This window comes from Pelophylax lessonae, assembly GCF_965119305.1.
Source record: "Pelophylax lessonae genome assembly, chromosome: 9".
NCBI lineage: Eukaryota > Metazoa > Chordata > Amphibia > Anura > Ranidae > Pelophylax > Pelophylax lessonae.
The window spans coordinates 132855774-132876968 of NC_138776.1; the positions used below are offsets into that span (position 1 = coordinate 132855774).

Genomic DNA, 21195 nt, shown 5'->3' on the forward strand with positions numbered 1-21195 from the left:
AATCAACTGCCGGACTGGATATCCTATATCCTTACGGTCTTACCAGTCTGCCCAGCGAGCATGTGCAGGACTCATGTCCGCGCTAGATTGGCCGCGACATAGCCGCACTGGACGGGGGCTGGCTGGCAAGTTAAACGCCTCACGAGGACGCATAGCCCTGGTCACGACCTGAGTCGCAATGTACCTCTGTCCTAAAGCACCCCCCATTCCAAGATGGGGAGGTGGTCTGCCTGGAGTGGTGCTTACCCAGTTCCATGGTGTGGTAAGTAGTTTCCCTCTCCCCCATTATGGCCCCTCGGAGTGGACGTGGGCCTCTCTCTGGGATGGTCGGACCCCCTGGTTCCCCTTCCATTCCCCCCGCCCCTCTAAACAGTCACGATGGGTCTTTTGGCCCCAACCCACCTCCACTCTCCCCCCTCGGGTGAGGTAGGAGCTGGTTTTTGCCACATGCTGCAGAAGAGGGGGGTGGATGTGTTTGTTGCTGACTGGGCTGTCCGTATCACACACGGGGGTTTTTGAGCGGGTTCCCCAGCCCCTGGAGATTAGTGACTCGGACAGGAATGTCCTTTGGGCTCCCTGTGGCAGTTATTGGGTTGGGGGGGAGCGGATGTTTCATCACCCGCGGGTCCACACCTAACGTGGCTTACGCATGTCTGTCCGAGTGACTGTCCAAGCTGTCCGAGTGACTGACCGAGCTGTCTGAGTGACTGACCAAGCTGTCTGAGCTGCTGGCCCAGTTGTCTGAGCTCCTAACCAAGCTGTCTGAGCTGCTAATATAGCAGAGGGTACTGCCGATGGATGCGCGCCTCACGCGTCCGGATCGGGCCAAAAATTGGGGCCGCGGCTTTGCGGCCTATTTGCGGCTGATGGAACAAGCTGTCCGAGTGACTCACCAAGCTGTCCTAGCTCCTAACCAAGCTGTCCGTGCTGCTGATCAAGCTAACAGAGCTGCCAGGGGACTCGTGACTCATGCAGCCGGATCGGGCCCCAAACTTAGGCTGCGGCTTTGCGGCCTACTTGCGGCTGGCTGTCCGAGCTGCTGGCTAAGCTGTCCGAGCTGTTGGCCAGGCTGTTCGAGCTTCTGACGGGTTGATAGAGCTGCGGACGGGCATCCGCCTACCCCCCACCCCTCAAAGGGGGGCTATATGGTCAGCCTGGTGCCCCCCTTGAACCGTGGAGGCGCTACATTTTTTTTGCGAAGTGAAGCACCCATTATTGTGTGGGTGAGGGTACTCCCCCCTTCAAGAAGGCCATGTTCTATTATGTCCTCTATGGAGGGCGACCCTCTTGTTGTTTTTTTTTGCTGGTCTAATAGGTGGTCCTTTTGTAGACCTTTAGCCAGGGTCTCCTGCAGGACTGTGGTCGGCGACCCCCCCTGCTTGTTATGTTGTCAGGGTGAGCTTAGCATATGGCAAATCTACTGGGTCTGCGTCCACGCACTTCGGGTGCTCTGATGGTGAGGATGATTTCTCTTTTACTGCACATGCGCATGCAAAAGCGCTGGTGGATGCACTGAATGTATCGCAGGTAATTTGAAATATTGGGATGCAACCGTTAATGCGTCAGAGACGCCGGTACCCTTGGGGCCACAGTTCCTCAAAAGTGGCGGAGGGTTTTTTTTTTTTTTCCCCTCTTACTGTGACAGGTTTGTCGTGAGTCAGTGGAGTTTTTCTAAATGCAATATGACTGTGCCTGAGCGTTTCGATAGATGGTATCCCTTGAGGAGTCTCTGTTGAGTACATGGGCAGTCCCACCTGTGGGGGACTCTCAGGTCTCCAGGCTGAATAAATCCACCATAATTATGGTGGAGGAGTCTCCGGTTTTTAAAAGATCCTTTTGACAGGAGAGCCGAGACTTTGGTTCGACACATGTTTTACTGTGGCCGATTCAGTCCTTGGGCCGGTGTTCACCATAGCTTTGGTGTCCCTGACTTTCCCAAATGGGCAAAGATTTTGCGCAGGGATATGGAGGGGGGAACAGCTTCCACCTGCCTTTGCCGAGCTGGCGGGCTTTTTGGTCCAGGGGTTCCAGTTCGTCTGTGATGCCTCTCTGGATGCATCTCCCTTAGTCTCCAGGCTGTCCGTGGCCAAAATTTTCCTTTGGAGCATGATATGGCTAATATACTGGTCTGCGGACCAGGCGGCCTAGAAGGCCTTGTGTGATCTTCCCTTTGTGGGGAATCGCCTGTTCGGAGCCTCCCTGGAAGGACCTCCTCAGGAGGTTCCTTTGCGGATCCGGTCTGGTATGTCGAGAGCGGGTCCTTCCAGACCTGCGGACAAGGCCTCTTCTGCCTGAAGGGGCGCCATCACCTGTGTTTGGGATGGGGGAAGACATCTTTGCTTACTCTGTACCTGTGGACCTCCTTGATTCAGACAGGTGGGTGAATGAGTTGATCGTTCCGGCTTCAAGATCGAGTCTTTGATTTTCTCCTCTAGTGCGGTTCTCTCCTTCCAACCTGCGTTTATCCCCAGACTGCCTGCGCTGTCTCTTCACAAGGCTTACCGTCATATTCCGTTATATGTCGGTCATCTGCGCTTCCTTCACTTGCCGTGGGAAAGGAGCATTGTCAAGAGGTCTCACCTCAGCTCCTCGGGCTTTCACGAGTGTTGGCCCTGGTGTTGGCTTTGTTGCGTCAGGGATTGTGGTACTGGAATACCTGGGTGATCTTCTTCTAAGAGCAGGGTCTCCGACTGTTCTGACGGACAACCGGGAGGTTACTGTGGGGACTCTGTAGGAGTTTGGTTGTGAATGTAATTTCCAGTTATTGGCCTTGGTTCTGTCCACTTAGTTGGACTATCTGACTTTGTTCTGGACTCGGCCTCAGCCAGGGTGTTCCTCCTATGGGACGAGTTCCAAAATCTGTCCATATGAGACCTCCGCAAGAGAGTTCCTTGCTATGTGAAGTGAGAATCCACAGTCTCTAGGCAATCTGATCCTGTTGAATCGGGGTACGAGAAGGTCCCTGCTTCAGTGGCTTCGCTCTCCGAGACATGAAGCTCAGCATGCATTGAAAAATTGCTGTGAAAAGCAAGTGAGGAGTTAGCAGGGTGTCAAATTCAAGTCCCATTCCACAGATTTAGGATCACATAGTACAAATCCAGACATGTAAATGCACCTTACTTGATTTTGAGGCTTGCCTTGGTTTGTGTTATATTCGCTTTGAGGGAAGTTTTGGGTCACCTAGCTGAAATGCAGTGACAAACCCCTACCATATGATCAATTATGTTTTAGTTACTCTGGTAGGGGAGAGTTCCTCAAACAATTATTTTCTGTTGTTGTATTTGACTTTGAAATATAAGAAGAATACAGCAGGTCACTTTGCACAATATTGAGTGGCGTTAAGACCAGCAGATCATCCTTCATGGTTATAACTGATATATACATTTGGTTTCACTTTGTTCACTTTGAAAAAAAAATACTTGCTCGCTTAAAATATATAGTAGGTTCACCCAAAAGACTAGCAGAAGACTAGAACCCTAGTCGGATTTAAATTTCTGTCTGCGTCACTGTTGCATATTTCCCCTCACTTCTTGTCTGATAAAGAGTAGTCAGCAGGAGAGGAAGTTAAGGAAAATCTCTAACGCAGCCCACGATAGCAGGACATGACTTTTAGTCCTCCCTCCCGCTCTCTAAAACAAACAAAAAATTTTTTTCGCTGTACGGACATAGACTATATTTTATACAGGCAAATTCAGTTTACAGGTATAATGGTTCACATTTATCATTTCACTTGCTGTCCTTTTGAATACTGTACTGGGATCAGCCCTGCCAGTTCAGATTTCCTTCTGTTTTCTTATAAAGTTCCATGCACTTACAGGGCACTGTGCTTATGGTGGTAAAAAAGCTGAAAACCTCCCCAGCATACTCCCTAGGCTAGCTCACAATTAGCCAGCAGGAATGAGCAAAGCTGCACTTATTCTTGTATTATGCACTCTGATTTATGACATTTCAATAACTTTGTTTCCTTGCTCAGGATTTACAGTAGCTCAGGTGCTAAGCTGGCTTTTCTAATGGACATAAAAGCTTTACATCAAACAAAACTATCTGTACTTGTCTGTATCAGGTCTCCTGCGCCTTTCTAACTGTGAAATTGTCTGCCTTCTGTCTTAGTTCACAAATTACTTTTTTTTTTTCTTCTAAAAGCATTTAATTGTTCTGGCAAGTAAAATGAACTGATTTACTATTACAGGAGGCTTAGGCGTATGTCATCAATGATGCAGATCATCTTGCTTCCGGAAAACCATTTACCGCAGCCCACTATCGATGTAATTGTTGTTTTTTTAATTTTAAATTTGTGGCAGAAAAAAGCACATTTCTTAATTTTGATTTTTACATTTCTTCCATTCATTTATAGTAATAAAAGTGAAAACCAAAGCATCTATTTTTCACTTCTAACCCATCATCTGAATGCATTAAGCTATTGGCATTGGTTGGTCTATACATGAGTTAGAGGCACCCAATTACTGATGTATTTAGGCCATTTTACGTCACCTGTTCATTCTGGTTAATTATGACTATAACATTACTGGGTAATTCTACTTAATAGAGGCAGGTTAATTGGAATGTTAACCCCTTAGACATAACTGAAGTGGTGGATGGATACAAGAAGTGTTCCTGCAAGACATTGGCAGTATTTAAGGGTCAATAAAATAAAAAGGATGTATTTAATTTTGTGAAGGCTATTATCTTTGTTCTTGTTTTTCGCAAGCAGCATTAAGTAGGGCATTTTTATTAATAGCTCTTATCTTTAGTTGTTGACAATATGTAATGAGACTGCTAGATACTCCCTTTTCGCTCCTTTATATCCTAAGCTAGATTAAAGCTGTGAATTATGTTACGTTTAAATCAGCCTTTTAAGAGACCGGCTATGAGATCATGCTAAGAGAAGAGCCCATAAACTTTAAATGATTACAAGTCAAGGAAGATATAATACAGTACATAACCAAGTAAGCAAAGTGTATCTCAGCAACTCTATTCGTGAGGTCGCAACGTACGGACAGCCTTTTAAAGCATATTGCAGCCTTAACATGGACCTATATGTGACTAGGATGCTGATTATCGGTCTGCCCGACACAAAGGAAATTAAGCTGCCATATAAAATATAACTCTATTAGATACAAGGTAATACTTTGCCTTAATTGATAGTGTGTGTAATAGATTTGCTTCAGATGGTTGCTATGTCTACCAACTAGTGACTATAATTTAAAAGAGATCAATTCCGCCAATATGCTTGTTACCACACTAGCCTTTCTTAAAGGTTAACTGGTAAAAATGAACCAGTTGTTTCAATTAATAAGTATCGTAGCCTGACCATATATGCTGATTTCTAATGTTGTCAAAATGACATTTGTTTCGGTCAAAGCTGCTTCCATGCCTCAAGAGGACAGAGAAATGATCTGATGCTGAAAGTTTATTAAATTTACAAGGTCCCATTGACATTGCTTTTGAGAATAAATAGGGTTAGCAACTTGGAATGGCTTTTCCAAGCCTCAGTTTACAATGAAAATGAAACCCATGCAGTACAAAACCTTATAAACCAAATTTTGGTGTGGTAATGTTCCAAGATAAATATATTATTATTTGACATGTACAATGCACTCTATATGCTTCTCATTTGGTCATGATGGCTTGGTAAGCATAGTTATGCAAAATGTTTGTTTTGTGTCTTTCTGCACCACTTCAAAATAAACCAGCATTCATGTCAAGGTGCCTGATTTTGTAGTTCTGTGTTTTTTAAATGCTGTCTTACACTGGGGGAAAAAAGCCAGAGCACTAGTGTACTCCTGCACTCCTGCATCCAGTGTCGGTTTTAGAGAGCCTACAATTACAGATGACTGCTGTCAGAATGGAGATATATAGTACTGTGCAACAGTTTTAGGCAGATTTGAAGAAATGCTTTAAAGTAAGAATGCTTGTAAAAATATATAATTTTTTATTTTTATCAATTTACAAAATGCAAGGTGAGCGAACAGAAGAAAAATCTAAATCAAATCAATATTTTGTGTGACTACCCTTCGGCTTCAAACCAGCATCAATTCTTCTAGATACACTTGGACACAGTTTTTTAAGGAACTTGGCAGGTAAGTTGTTCCAGACATCTTGGAGAACTAACCACAAATCTTCTGTGGCTGTGGGCTACCTCAAATTCTTTAGTCTCTTCATATAATCCCAGGAAGACAGGATGATATTGAGATCAAGGCTCTGTTTGGGGGCCAAACCATCACTTCCAGGACTCCTTGTTCTTCTTTACGCTGAAGATAGTTCTTAATGATATTAGCTCTATGTTTGGAATCGTTTCTCAGCATTGATGAGGACACCATTGATCGGGCAATGATGAGGATCGTAAAGACATATCATGCTTGCTTCCCATCGGCACAGAACTAGCGGAAACTAGTAGGACCCAGGTGAATTCATCTACTGTCGGGAGAAGTCTGGCCAGAAGAGGACTTGGAAACAAGGCAAAACCACTGAACTATGCATTTTAAAACTGGGGTGCAGAAAAATATCAGCAGGTGCTATGGACTGATGAGTCAAAATGTTCAAATATTTGGCTGTAGCAGGAGGCAGTTTGTTCGTTGAAGGGCTGGAGAGGTACAGTACAATGAGTGTTTGCAGGGAACAGTGAGGCATGGTGGAGGTTCCTTGCAAATTTATTGGAATCTCGAAATTGGAGATTTGGATCAGTGGTGTCCTCATTGCTGAGAAATACAGGCAGATACTTATCCATCATGCCATGCCATACCATCAGGGAGGCATGTGATTGGCCAAAAATCTATTCTGCAGCAGGACAATGACCCCAAACATACAGCCAATATCATAAAAGAACTATCTTCAGCGTAAAAAATAACAAGGAGTCCTGGAAGTGATGGTTTTGCCCCCACAGAGCCTTGATCTCAACATCAAGTCTGTCTGGGATTACATGAAGAGACAGAATGATTTGAGGCAGGCTTCCTCCACAATAGATCTCCAAGATGTTTTGAACAATATACCTGCGGAGTTCCTTAAAAAAATATGTGCACAAGTACCTAGAAGAATTAATGCTGGTTTGAAGCTAAAGGGTAGCCACACAAAATATTGATTTGATTTAGATTTTTCTTCTGTTTGCTCACTTTTCAAGTAGTAAATTAATAAAAGCAATTAATATATTTTAGAGTATTTTTACCTTACAGCAGTTCCTTACACCTGCCTAAAACCTTTGCATGGTACTGTACATTTATTGAAAGTTGTCTGGTACATTTATTTGAATAGCCACATAAAGGTCCATCTGTAAGGTTTGGGCAGCAAATATATCTTTATAGTGGTTCTAAACGTGTGTTCTGTATCTTTGGATCACTTAATATACAAACCTCTCCCACTGAGGGAAATCTTTAACATATCCGAATTCAGGTTACCTTCTAGCCTTGTACATACAGGCTTTAGGCTGCATTCACATGTCAGCGTATGGATCGCGGGCAGAATCGCCGCGATTCCGCCCGCGATCCGGAGATCATTGCAAACCGCGGGATGCCTGTGCGTTGCCCGTGATTTGCAATAGCACTCCAAACGCTGAGCGATGTTGCCGCGATTTCCGCCTGCCGAATCGCGGTAACATCGCGCAAAGAAAATCGCGGGACGCAATACGCTCCAAAGAAGCTCTTGTACTTTTTTGGGCATAATGCGTCCCGCAATTTTTTTTTGCGCGATGTTACAGCGATTTGGCAGGCGGAAATCGCGGCAACATCGCTCAGCTTATGGGGTGCTATTGCAAATCACGGGCAACGCACAGGCGTCCCGCGATTTGCAATGATCTCCGGATCGCGGGCGGAATCGCGCCGCGATCCATACGCTCACATGTGAATGCAGCCTTAGGGTGTTAAAGAGCAATTTGCACAACAAACTTCTGCAAGCTATTAATAAAGCTTTCTGTAAAATGTAAGCAGCTTTGTTGAAGGTTTTAAAGCACCCTTTAGCTCCAGTTTAGGTAGACTAGACACCTGAAGTGATGGTTGTCACTTTAACCACTTGCCGACCAGGCCATAGCTGAATGACGGCTACAGCACGGTCGGCTTATTCTGGGAGGGCATACGGGTTTACCGGACCCATCACATCACGGATCCTGGTAAAGGGCCAATGACAGCGGCCCTTTACCAGGCAATCCCTCTGTCCAATAATGGAGCGATCAGTTGTCAACAAACCGACGCATGTCCGGTTCCGTTCTCTCCTCTCCTCGCATGCTGTACACAGCGATCGGTACAGCATGCATGGAGAGGAGGGAGACCACAGAACTGCTCACCCGTGCCTCAATCATGCCTCATTCATGCCCATCTGTGCCTTATCCGTGCCTCAATCATGCCAATCTGTGTCTCATCAGTGCCTCAATCATTCCCATCCGGGCCTCAATCCTGCCCATCCGTGCCTCATCCGTTCCTCAATAATGCCTATTCATGCCCCAATCCTGTCCATCAATCATGCCCATCAATCATGCCTATCCGTGCCTCAATCATCCCCATCTGTTCCTCAATCATGCCCATCTGTGTCTCATCCATGCCTTAACCATGCCTCATTCATTCCTATCTGTGCCTCATTCATGCCCATCTGTGCCTCATTCTTGCACATCAGTGCCACATCCATGCCTCATCTGTGCCCATCCATGATCATCCATGCCACATCAGTGCTCATCCGTGCCTCATTCATGCCCCATCAGTGCCCATCCATGCCACATCAGTGCTCATCAATGCCACATCCGTGCTACATCAGTGCTCATCTGTGCCACATTAGTGCTCATTCGTGCCACATCATGCCGCATTAGTGCTTATCCAAGCCACATTAGTGCTCATCCGAGCCACATCCGTGCTCATCTGTGCCTGGTCCATGCCACATCCGTGCTCATCCATGCCACATCTGTGCTCATCCGTGCCACATCCATGCCACATCAGTGCTCATCCGTGCCACATCAGTGCTTATCTGTGCCACATTCATGCCACATCCATGCCACATCAGTGCTAATCTCTGCCACATCCATGCCACATCAGTGCTCATCCGTGCCTTATCCATGCCACATCAGTGGAACTACAGTGCTTATCAGTGCCCTACACTGCTTCACAAAAGTGTAATGGGTAGTCAGGAAGTTCGATTTGTCATTTGCTTTAGGGACACCTAGAGCATCTGGCTCCCTGCTCCCTGAATGTTGGGCTTCTGTATGTGGTTAGGCTGTGAAAAAGTCTCACACATGTGGTACCGCCATACTCAGGAGGAGTAGCAAAATGTATTTTGGAGTGTCATTTTTGCTATGTGTTAAGGCCCGTGCACACGATATGAAAATCGGAAGTAAAATTTCGTCCGAACGATCTGCCGATTTTCGGATTGTTAGTATAGTGCTTTCGACAGCCGATTATGAATTTTCGGAAGACAAAAACTGGATGTGCAGGCTATAAAATTTTTATTGTACGTCAACACAATGCGTGAATTTCGTTTAATTAGTTCAGTTTTCGTCTGAAAAAAATCAGAAGAGCAAGACTAGGCATGCTCAGAAATGAAAGAACACATACAAAACAATTCAACAAACAAATGACATCACTTCTGTAGTAGAATTCTGTCATACGGGAATTTTCGTATGAAAGTAACCTCTTCACTTTCGACATGAGGCTAGCATGCAGTGTTAATTTCGTTTTAGTTATAGTCCTTTGACTAAAATGCCATTTTAGTTTTAGTCGTATTTTAGTCATTTGACTAAAATGCTATTTTAGTTTTAGTCATATTTTAGTCGACTAAAATCTCCAGTACATTTTAGTCGACTAAAATCTCATCTATTTTCGTCAACTACAAATCGGGTTTAGGTAAATTGTAATGCATTGTTTAAAAATTTCAGAGGAATTTCACACATTTCTAGTAGTGCTGGAGCTTCTGAAGCATCATGACAGCTTGAGGCTAAAGCCTTGTACACAGGATCAGATTATCGGACAATCTTTCGTCCGATTTTTGTTGCATGCTAGTCTGGAAAGTGAAGAGGTTACTTTCATAGGAAAATTCCCGTACGACAGAATTCTACTTCAGAAGTGATGTCATGTGTTGAATTGTTTTGTATGTGTTCTTTCATTTCTGAGAATGCCTAGTCTTGCTCTTACGATTTTTTTTGGATGAAAACTGTATAATTAAATGAAAATCGGACGTTGTGTTGACGTACAATAAAAATTTTATAGCCTGCACATTCAGTTTTTGTCATCCGAAAATTCTTAATTGGCTGTCGAAAGCACTATACTAACAATCCGAAAATCGGCAGATCGTTCATCGGACTAACTTTTACTTCTGATTTTCGTATCATGTGTACGGGCCTTTAGGCTGGCCATACATCATACAATTTTTTTACAATTTTCTGTAAAATTTTCTTTAGATTTACCTTCAACTGTGTAGTGCAAGGGTCTGCCTAATTGCATACAATTGAGAGTGTTGTTTAGTTTTGACCTTGTATTATATGGTTTTTGGTAAATTTAAAGTAGAATTGTACAAAAGAATTTAACATGTATGGCCAGCCTAAGTTTACACTAGTGTCAAAGGCAGGAGTTTCATCTATCTGCGTTTTTCATGCCTCAAGAATGGCTGTTAACGCTCTATGTCAATAATGTGCAATGCAGCAGACAGTATTGATTCACAAGGTCATGTTGCATCGAGCCGAAAAATATATCCGACACGTAGCCTTCAGCTGGCTTTACCACACTCCTTCATGTTAAAGGATAAGTTCAGCTTTCTTAACATGTTACATGTTACACCCATATCCAGAGTGTAAGTAATATGTAACATGGTACTAAATGAGCAGCCCCCTTTTTTTTACCTGCAAAAAGATGTGCATTTATTTTTAAAAGGTGAACCTATTGTTTAATGTAAATGCGCTGCAAATGTGCCACAAATGACTCACAAGAACCCCTATGGCGTTTACAGCCCATTTGAGATACGTTTAGAAAGTGTTAGTGCCGGTTCACATTTCTGCGATGCGGAAACGCTGCGAATATACAGCGTGTTCCCGCATCGCATCCGCACCCCTGCCAGTTCACTCTGCCATATGCGATACGCTGGGGAGTGTCAATTAATAGTTAACGACATTACCAGATCAGATCGCATATCGCAGCATTTTTGGTCCACAGCAGAATCGGATCGCATGGTGGTTCACACTAGTGCGATCCGATTCTGCTGCGGACCAAAAAAAGGGTCTTGTGCATGTTTTAGTGCGATTGCGGTGCGAATTCAGCCATACAAACTGTATGGCTGAATTTGCACCGCACAGAGATCGCATGTAATTTTAGGAGCAGTGCGCTCCAAAATACATGCGATCTCTGTGATCGCACAAATGTGAACCGGCACTTACTAGCCGACGTAATATAATACAATGGAATACCAACACAGAGAAGTGGTCTGGAAAGCATTATTATGTAATTTTTTATTTTTGCGATATGAGTCCAGTGGGAAGTTTTGTCTTCACTTCCTGCTCCTTAGCCAAAACAGAACAGGAAGTGAGAGAAAATCCTTTCATAGTAAGGGAATCCCGTGTCACCAGAACTAGTGTTCCCATTGGAAGATTTCCCCTCTGTTACTGTTCTGGCATCTACCCAAAATTTGGGATTTTCTTTTACTTTCACTTTCGATGATAAGTGTAGGGTATGGTGCCAAAAAGAAGTTTTACGGTCAAGCATACACTTTTATTTTATAACATCAGCATTGTAATAGCAATATATACAATAGTTATTTTGACAACCCAATATAACCTCCACCTTTCCTCTACTTTTATCTTGTGACTGCTCCCTCTCTGCTCTCGATCTCTTTCCACAACTCCCTGGGTCATTGTATGCTTTGCAGCTTCTCCTCTGTGGTTTACATTCAAGGTACTATGGGACTATATATCCCATGGTACCTTGCTGCCTGCAAGCAATGATTCCCTTATTGAGTCAGTCTCCTGAAGCTCCTCCTTTCAGCTCCTTTTGTTTTTTTTTTGAAAGATGTTTATTTATAAGTTTGCCATAAAAATACACAACAAAAAACACTACAACCAAGGCAGTAAACAATGACAAGGTTTGCACAGTGAAAATAGTTAAGAACATATCAACAGTAACAGATTCAGATACAGTGACGGGCCAACTGTGGCCAACAGGGGGAGGGAGGGAGGGACCCCGACAGCAGGGCTCCGCCTGGAACCCATTAAAAAAGACAGCCCGTAGGACAAACTCAACAGGGCATCAAAGTGGTACCCAAAACAGAGGGAACAAAGACAACAGCCAAACACCCACAGCCAACATGAACATACACATACAAACACACACACACCCACACACACCTTCACCCACCCTCCATAAACCCGACCTCGGGGGGGCAACAGACACCACAGTATAGTTGTCCCATATAATCCGTGACACCGTGGGGATCACCCTTTCAGTTCCTTTTGTGATTCAGAAGGCAGACTCTGAAATATGTGACACAGCAATGCTTACTCACAGGATATAGTGAATACAGTACATGCCACGGAATTCAAGAAAGTAAATGTGTAGGGATCGTTATAAAGTAAGTCCACAAGCTTCAAGATTCTAAAGATAAATAAGTGTAGGCTAGATATATTAACTATACAATGTGGAAATTAATATAAGATTTTACATTTTGACGATCCTGTAGATACACTTTAATGTGGTATTAAATCCAAACGCAAACATTTATTATAATGCAGCTTACCAATTCTTAGATGTTGATGGCTGCATTTGTTTTCTTTTTTGGGCTTTGCTGCTTTTTTTTTTTTTTTTTATCTGGTGATCTGGCTAGTAAGTCACTTACCACTGTCAGTAGTGCTTACAATGATCAGCTTATACTGTATTTATTCATAAAACCTTTTTCCAAAAAGAAAAAAAAAACTTTTGCTGTAACTGCTTGTATAACTGCAAGGTGAGTTTGGCTTCAATGTGTTAGTGTATTTAAATCTGTTAGTCCATCAAACGCTTCATTCCCCAAGACTGAAAACGCTGCTGTCTGCTGTCTTGTGCTCCTTTATCTAGAAGGGGGGCACTCTAATACAGGAGGTGAGTTACTGGCTAGATCACCAGGTGAAAATAGATGAAAAAAGCCTTAAAAGGGGACTAATGCAGTCACCACAAATGATTGGTAAGCTGCAAAACATTACATTTTTGGTTTTGGGTTTAATGTTGCTTTAATTATGATGCTGATCTGTGATGCCTAATTACTGAATTGTAATCATGATAAAAATTCTGCTAGGAATATGTAAAATTAAAAGCACAACTGTTCTGCCCTTATATGAGCTGAAGCCTGTGTTTACAGGGCCCATTACTGGAATTGAGAAACCCTATTTCTCTTACGTCCTCCGACAGTCGCCGCCCACTCATACAGTCTTCACCAATGGGGTATTCACTTCCTCTCCTTAGGAGTAGCTAGGCATACGACTTGTTAAAAACAAAAGCATTTACATAGACACACCCATGGGGGCTGTCCCACTGGTCCAATACCCCCCTGCAATAGCCATCCTAACTCAGTTTGTCTTCTGCCTAGTTCAGGAGTAGATAGGCTTCCCTGTGCTGGGGCTACAGTCTCAGCCTTCTTCTTCTATTTTATGATTTTATTTTCTGACTTCGAATGAAGACGGCGTTTGCGGAGCTGGGAATCGGTCCTGGTTCTCCAGGACAGAGGGTCAGATGGAATCCCAGCCCGCCATCGAGCGTTTAGCAGGCTATGTGTTCGCCCTGGCCTCGCAAACGACCCATCCCTGTTCTCAGGGATGCAGCCTGTGAGGGGTCTACCTCACCGGACACATCCACGGTTCGTCTGTGCACTACTGGTGTCCTGCGCTTTTGGCTGGCGGCACTCCCCTGCGATCTGGGGTTGGGCGTTTTCCCGTTTGATATGAGGCACCCCACGCCATCGGGTACAGGTAAGTACACTCTGTGTGGGGCCTCTTTCTGGGGTCGGCAGTCCTGTGTGTCTGTGTTGTCCCCTATGTCTGTGCGTTTTGGGCTCCCTGATCCCGGTCCCTGCGGGGGTTTTTTCTCTCACAGCCAGCGCTGTGTGGGGTTTTGGGGGATCCCTCTCCTGTGTCACTTTAGGGTGCTTGGAGGTACAGACACGTGCGGCGACCGCTGCGGGGTTAAAAACCGCCGGTCTGCCATTTTAGGTGTGGGCAGCATGTCTGGCTTCACTGTGGGCGCCTATACAGCATTGTATGTAGTGTATTTTGGCGCCTTGCGGCGCCATCTTGTGTGTGGCAAAGGATCGTTCCGAGCACATGTCGGCGGCCATTTTGCCGAAGCCTCCCATTACTTTACATAGGCATCCATGTTTCCTTAGCCTGCAGTCTCAGTTCAGTCTCTGGCGGTGACATAACTTCCTTCCTTCACTCAGGAACACACTTGTGGGGCTCTGTTCTGCTGTCCTTTCCCTAACCTGTGCAATCTTCCTGGCTTTCAGTTTGTCCCTGCGGGGGTACTGTGTTCCACAGTCTTTGTAGCGGTGTGCTGCGGGGTCCGCGGCACGCTTAAAGGGCCAGTACCTTAAAAAAAAAAAAAATGTTTGCAATGGAATCCCAGGACAGCAAATTCCCTCCAGCCTTGGTGGGGGATTCAAGTTCCTCTGAATCCTCTACCCTGACTAATTTGGCTGCTGTAGTGGCGACTTTGGTGTCCAAAATGGATGAGCTGATGACTGAACGTGCTGCTAGAAAAAGGCCTAGGATTTCCTTTTCTTCTGATTGTGAATGTGACATGGTTGCTGTAGGTAGCGTGCCCCTTTCAGGGTCTCGCTCTTCTCAGGACCCGCAAGAGTCTGAGGGGGAGGCGGAGGTTACAGGGGTGGATGAATCCCCCCCTGGGATGCCCAAGGAACGCGCAGCTATGGATGCGCTGATATCTGCCATTAAAGAAACACTACATTTAGAGGATGAGCCCAATCCTCCAGGCATTGTGTCCTCTTTTGGTACACACAGGACCCGCAAGACGGCGCAGGTTTTTCCTTGCCCCGCTGAGTTTCATCACACTGTGAATGAGCAATAGCGCAATTTAAAACACACCTTCACGGTGCCTAAAAGGTTTCAACTTCTCTACTCTTTTGCGTCTACTACGGTTGCACGCTGGTGTGTGGCTCCTCAAGTGGATCACACTGTAGCCAGATTGAACAAGGCTACTCTGGTTCCCACCGAAGATTCTCCGGTATTTAGGGATCCTACGGATAGGAGGCTGGAATCTCTTGCCCGCCACACCTACGTGGTGGCGGGTTCCATGCTAAAGCCTATTTTCGCCTCTGTCATGGCGGCTCAGGCTGTGGCGGATTGGACCAAGGTGCTCAGACGCACTCTCCTGGCTGATTCTGCCCCCCCCCCACTACCGGGGAGATGGTGGACCAGATTTATCAAGGGGTCATGTATTTGTGCGATGCGGCCTTAAATGAGGCCCCATTGGCTGCGCGCCTGTCCAGTGTCGCGGTGCTTAACCGTCGACTGATATGGTTGAAGAGCTGGTCGGCTGACCAGAAATCTAGAAAGAAATCCAGAAAGACGGTGGCTGATATTCCCTATGCGGGGTCTCGCCTTTTTGGTGAATCCCTGGATGAATTGGTTAAGGGAGTCACTGGGGGCAAGAGCACTCTGCTGCCCCAGAATCCTAAGGGAAAGTTTTTCCGCGGCAAGCGGGGTCCCGCCTTTAAACCTAATCAGGGGTCCTTTCAAGGCACATTACAAGGGGAAACCTTCAAGGGCCAGGGTGGCCAGAGAAAGCCCTGGGCCGGCAAACAAAAATCCGGCCAAGGCTGGTGTGGCGGCTCAGTCCGCCTCTGCCTGAAGGGGCGCCCTCACCCATTTCAGGGGTGGGGGGACGTTTGCGCGGTTTCCTCCAACCTTGGCTGCTCCGAGTTCCAGACAGGTGGGTTCAGGAAATCATTCGATCAGGGTACAAGATCGAATTTCTTTCACGGCCGGCAGACAGATTCTTTCCCTCAAATCTTCATTTGACCCCAGGGCGGTTACAGGACCTGCATCAAGCGGTACAGGATCTCCTTACTCAGGGGGTAATCGTCCCGGTGCCTCATCGGGGGTTTTACTTGAATCTGTTCACTGTGCCCAGAAAGGAGGGCAAAGTGCGTCCGATTCTGGACTTAAAAGCTCTGAACCGCTTTGTGCGCATTCGAAAGTTCCGCATGGAATCGCTCCGCTCGGTGGTGGCCTCCCTGAGTCCGGGAGAATTCCTGGCCTCTATCGACCTGAAGGATGCGTATCTACACATCCCCATTTTCGAGGGTCATCAGAGGTACCTCCGGTTTGCTATCGCGGAGGATCATTATCAGTTTGTGGCGTTACCTTTTGGTCTCGCTTCGGCACCAAGGGTCTTTACCAAAGTGTTGGCGCCTGTTCTGGGACTGTTGCAGGCACAGGGCATTGCGGTCTTGGGATATCTGGACGATCTCCTGTTAAGATCGAGTGCCAGTCAGAGCCTGCTGCGCGATCTGTCCCTTACGGTCCAGACGCTCCAGGAGTTCGGTTGGACCATCAATGTTCAGAAGTCGACCTTGTCTCCTTCGGTTTGTCTCCCGTATTTGGGAATTGTTCTGCACTCTGCTCAAGCAAAGGTGTTTTTACCGGAGGACAAGCTCCGGACCCTGCAGTCCGTGGTCAGGTCCCTCAGGGACAACGAATCCTCGTCACTCAGGACCTGTATGCGATCCCTGGGGTTGATGGTATCGGCCTTCGAGGCGATACCATTTGCACAGTTTCACACGCGGTCTCTCCAAGCGGAGATCCTGGCCAGGTGGGACAGATTACCTCAGTCCTTGGACCTGAGAGTGTCTCTGAGTCGCCAAACCAGAATGGATCTCTTGTGGTGGCTTCAGTCCCTGGCTGTTTCAGAAGGGAAATCCTTCCGGCCTTTACTATGGACGGTGATTACCACGGATGCCAGCCTGTCTGGGCTGGGGTGGCGTCCTGGGCAACCTATCTGCCCAGGGCACTTGGTCGGAGGAGGAATCCTCCCTTCCGATAAACATATTGAAATTGAGAGCGATCAGGCTGTGCCGGCTCCACTGGTCGGATCATCTTCAGGGCCGTCCTGTACCAAGGGGGCACCAGGAGTGCCCGGGCGGCTCAGGAAGTGACCAGTATTCTGTCTTGGGCCAAGACTCATGTCCCGGTGACATCGGCAGTTCACATTCCGGGTTTGGAGAATTGGCAGGCCGATTATCTGAGCCGCCAGACCCTGGACCAGGGGGAATGGTCCCTGCACCCGGAGGTATTTCAAATGCTGTGTGCGAAGTGGGGATCCCCGGATGTGAATCTGTTTGCATCTCGGCTGAACCACAAGGTGGAAAGGTTCGTTGCAAGAACGCGCGATCCTCTGGCAGACGCCTCGGATGCGCTGGTAGTGCCTTGGCATCAGTATCGTCTGATCTATGCCTTTCCTCCGATTCAGTTGTTGTCCAGGTTCCTTTGCAGGTTGACCTCGGAACAAACACTGGTGATTCTGGTGGCGCCGGACTGGCCACGCCGGTCCTGGTACGCGGACATCGTTCACCTGGCCGTCGACCCTCTATGGCGGCTGCCAATGCGAGAAGATCTGCTGTCTCAGGGAGCGATCTTCCATCCTGCTTTACAGTCGCTGGCTTTAACGGCATGGCTGTTGAAAGCCAGGTCCTGAGAGACAGGGGTCTCTCTTCAGAGGTCATTCCTACTTTACTCAAGGCTAGAAAAGCCTTGTCTGGTAAGATTTATTACCGTACATGGAAAGCTTATTTTGCCTGGTGTGAATCCAGGGGTTTCTCTCCTCGTTCATACTCGCTGGCGAGAGTGTTGGCTTTCCTCCGGTCTGGTGTGGACCAGCGCCTTGCGTTGGCCACGATTAAGGGCCAGGTATCTGCACTGGCTGTTCTTTTCCAACGCCCTGTGGTGTCTAATTCTTTGATTCGCACCTTTATTCCTAGAAGGGAGCCTCTACCTCCATGGGACTTGAACTTGGTTCTCTCCGTGTTACGACGTTCCCCGTTTGAAAACATCAGGGAAATTTCGTTACCTCTGCTGTCTAAAAAGGTGGCCTTTCTGGTAGCGATCACTTCTGCTCGCAGAGTGTCGGAGTTGGCGGCGTTGTCTTGCCGCTCCCCTTACCTGGTGGTTCAGAGGGATAAGGTGGTCTTGCGACCTAACCCGTCCTTTCTTCCAAAGGTGATTTCGGATTTTCACCTCAATGAGGACATTGTTTTACCTTCACTCTGTGCGAATCCTAAGGAGATTGCCTTGCATTCTTTGGATGTTGTCAGGGCGATCAGGGTTTACCTGTCGTCGACTGAATCCTTTCGAAAATCAGATTCTCTCTTTGTCCTTCCTAAGGGTTCTCGGAAGGGTATGGCTGCGTCTGCTGCGACCATTGCAGAATGGATCAGGCAGACAATTGTTCAGACCTATTCGTTGAAGGAACGGGTACCACCCTTCCCTGTCAAGGCGCACTCTACCAGGTCGGTGAGTGCGTCCTGGGCTTTCCGGCATCAGGCCTCGGTGGCCCAGGTGTGCAAGGCTGCGACTTTTCCAAATTCTACAAAAGAGGTTGGGCTCCTCTTCCTGGGGTCTAGCTCTTTTTGTGTTGGCGCCATTAGAGTGTATGGCGCTGCTGGTGGTAGGCAGATCTTCTGATCTTGTTCTTCTCTGATTCAGTCTCAGATCCACTACCCCACTACTGGCTTGAACCTGGCTTCTGAACCAGAATCGGATGATGAGAACTCCCCGCTGCTCTGATCATCCGACATAGTAAGGATTGTATATGTCTCCTCAGATGTAAAAAATCTTTTGGACAAGGCGGCTGATACTGATAGCCTTTTGGAGAGATCACTGATGGGGTACTGATGGGGGTACTGATGGCTCCTGATGGCTCCTGTGTGACAGGTCACCGATGGGGGTACTCATTGCGGGCCTTTGTGACAGATCACTGATGGCGAGCCTGTGTGACAGGTCACTGATGGTGGTAGTGATGGCGGGCCTGTGTAACAGGTCACTGATGGTGATACTGATGGCAGTACTGAAGGCCTGTGTGACAGATCACTTATGGTGGGCCTGTGTGACATGTTACTGTTGGTGGTACTGTGTGACAGGTCACTGATGGCGGTACTGAATGCCTGTGACAGGTCTTTGGTGGCAGTACTGATCGCGGGCCTGTGTGACAGGTCACTGATGGTGGTACTGATGGCCTGTGTGACAGGTCACTGATGGTGGGCCCGTGTGACAGGTCACTGATGGTGGCTCTGAAAGCCTGTGTGACAGGTCACTGATGGCGGTACTGATGACGGGCCTGTGTGAAAGATCCAGATGGACTGTGTGAAAGATGGCCCGTTTGACAGATCCAGATGGGCTGCGTGACAAATAAAGATGGGCTGCGTGACAGATCCAGATGGGCTGCGTGACAGATCAAGATGGGCTGCGGGACAGATCCAGATGGGCTGCGGGACAGATCCAGATGGGCTGCGTGACAGATCCAGATGGGCTGCGTGACAGATCCAGATGGGCTGCGTGACAGATCCAGATGGGCTGCGTGACAGATCCAGATGGGTTGAGTGACAGATCCAGATGGGCTGCGTGATGGATCTAAATGGGCTGCGTGACAGATCCAGATGGGCTGTGTGACAGACTTAGATGGGCTGTGTGACAGATCCCTGGTGACAGGTTCTCTTTATTGGGGGGGGGGGGGGGTGCATGGGCACTCACAGATCCTAGCTCCCATCCTCACATGATCAGTGTGTGAGGAGAAGCTGGAATCTTCTAGGAACGGCTATGATTGGACAAAGTCAGAAGGTTTTTTATCTTAATGCATTCTCTGCATTAAGATAAAAAGCCTTCTGTGTGCAGCAGCCCTCCTCAGCCCCCCTAATACTTACCTGAACCCCTTCCATGTCCAGGGATGTCCACGAGCGTCTTGGCCATCTGAGACCCTCCCTCCTGATTGGCTGTGACACTGCATTGGCGCCATTGCCTCATGCTGCTGTCAATCAAAGTCAGCCAGCCAATCAGGAGGGAGAAGGGGCAGGGGCGGGCCGCAGCTTCATGAGTGGACACAGGGAGCTGTGACTCGGCTCGGGTGCCCCCATAGCAAGCTGCTTGCTGTGGGGGCACTCCCCAGAAGGGAGGGGCCAGGATCACAGAAGATGGACCCGAGAAAAGGAGGATCCAGGCTGCTCTGTGCAAAACCCACTGCACAGAGGAGGTAATTATAACATGTTTGGTATTTTATTGGAAAAAAAAAACGAGGATTTACAATTACTTTAACCACTTGACCTTACTCCCTTCATGACCAGGGCATGTTTTGCTATTCAGCACTGTGCTAATTTAGTTGGCAATTGTGCAGTCATGCAACACCGTATGCAAATGAAATTGATATGATTTTTTTTCACACAAATAGAGCTTTCTTTTGGTGGCATTTCTTCACCACTGGGTGTGTTTTTTTATTATAGAATCGAAAAAAGACCAAAACATTTTTAAAATATTTTTTTCTAGTTTCTGTTTATAATATCCAATAAAATAGAATTTCTTCATAAATTTAGAGCAAAATGTATTTTGCTACATGTCTTTGTTTAAAAAAAAAAAAAAAAGAAAGAAAGAAAATCCCAATAAGTGTATACACTATATTACCAAAAGTATTGAGACACTTGCCTTTACACACATATGAACTTTATTGGCATCCCAGTTCTTAGTCCGTAGGGTTCAATATTGAGTTGGTCCACACTTTGCAACTATAACAGCTTTTATTCTTGACTAGCCTGCACAGAGTCCTGACCTCAACCCGATAAAACACCTTTGAGATAAATTAGAGCGGAGACTGCGAGCCAGGCCTTCTCGTCCACATCAGTGTCTGACCTTATAAATGTTTTTCTGGAAGAATGGTCAAATATTCCCATAGACAAACTCCTAAACCTTGTGTACAGCCTTCCCAGAAGAGTTGAAGCTGTTATAGCTGCTAAGGTTGGGCCAACTCAATATTGAACCCTACGGACTAAGACTGGGATGCCATTAAAGCTCATGTGCGTGTAAAGGCAGGCGTCCCAATACTTTTGATAATATAGTGTATTAATTGGTTCCTGCAAAAGGTGTAGGGTTTACAAACTATGGTAAATATATTGGATTTTACACGGCTATGATGCTAAACTGGTAATGATGGTGATCCGCGACTTATAGATGGTCATTAACTGACACTGATGTCACTAGTGACACTATTACAG

At 46.7% G+C, this 21195-nt stretch overlaps 1 protein-coding gene across 1 annotated transcript in view; it reads left to right on the top strand.

Moving 5' to 3' along the window:
- The window catches only part of LOC309564274 (solute carrier family 22 member 15-like), a gene marked incomplete at its 3' end in the record, with an annotated part of 458247 nt that overhangs the window by 146561 nt on the left and 290491 nt on the right, over positions 1-21195 (top strand). The gene's annotated exons all lie outside the window — the stretch shown is intronic.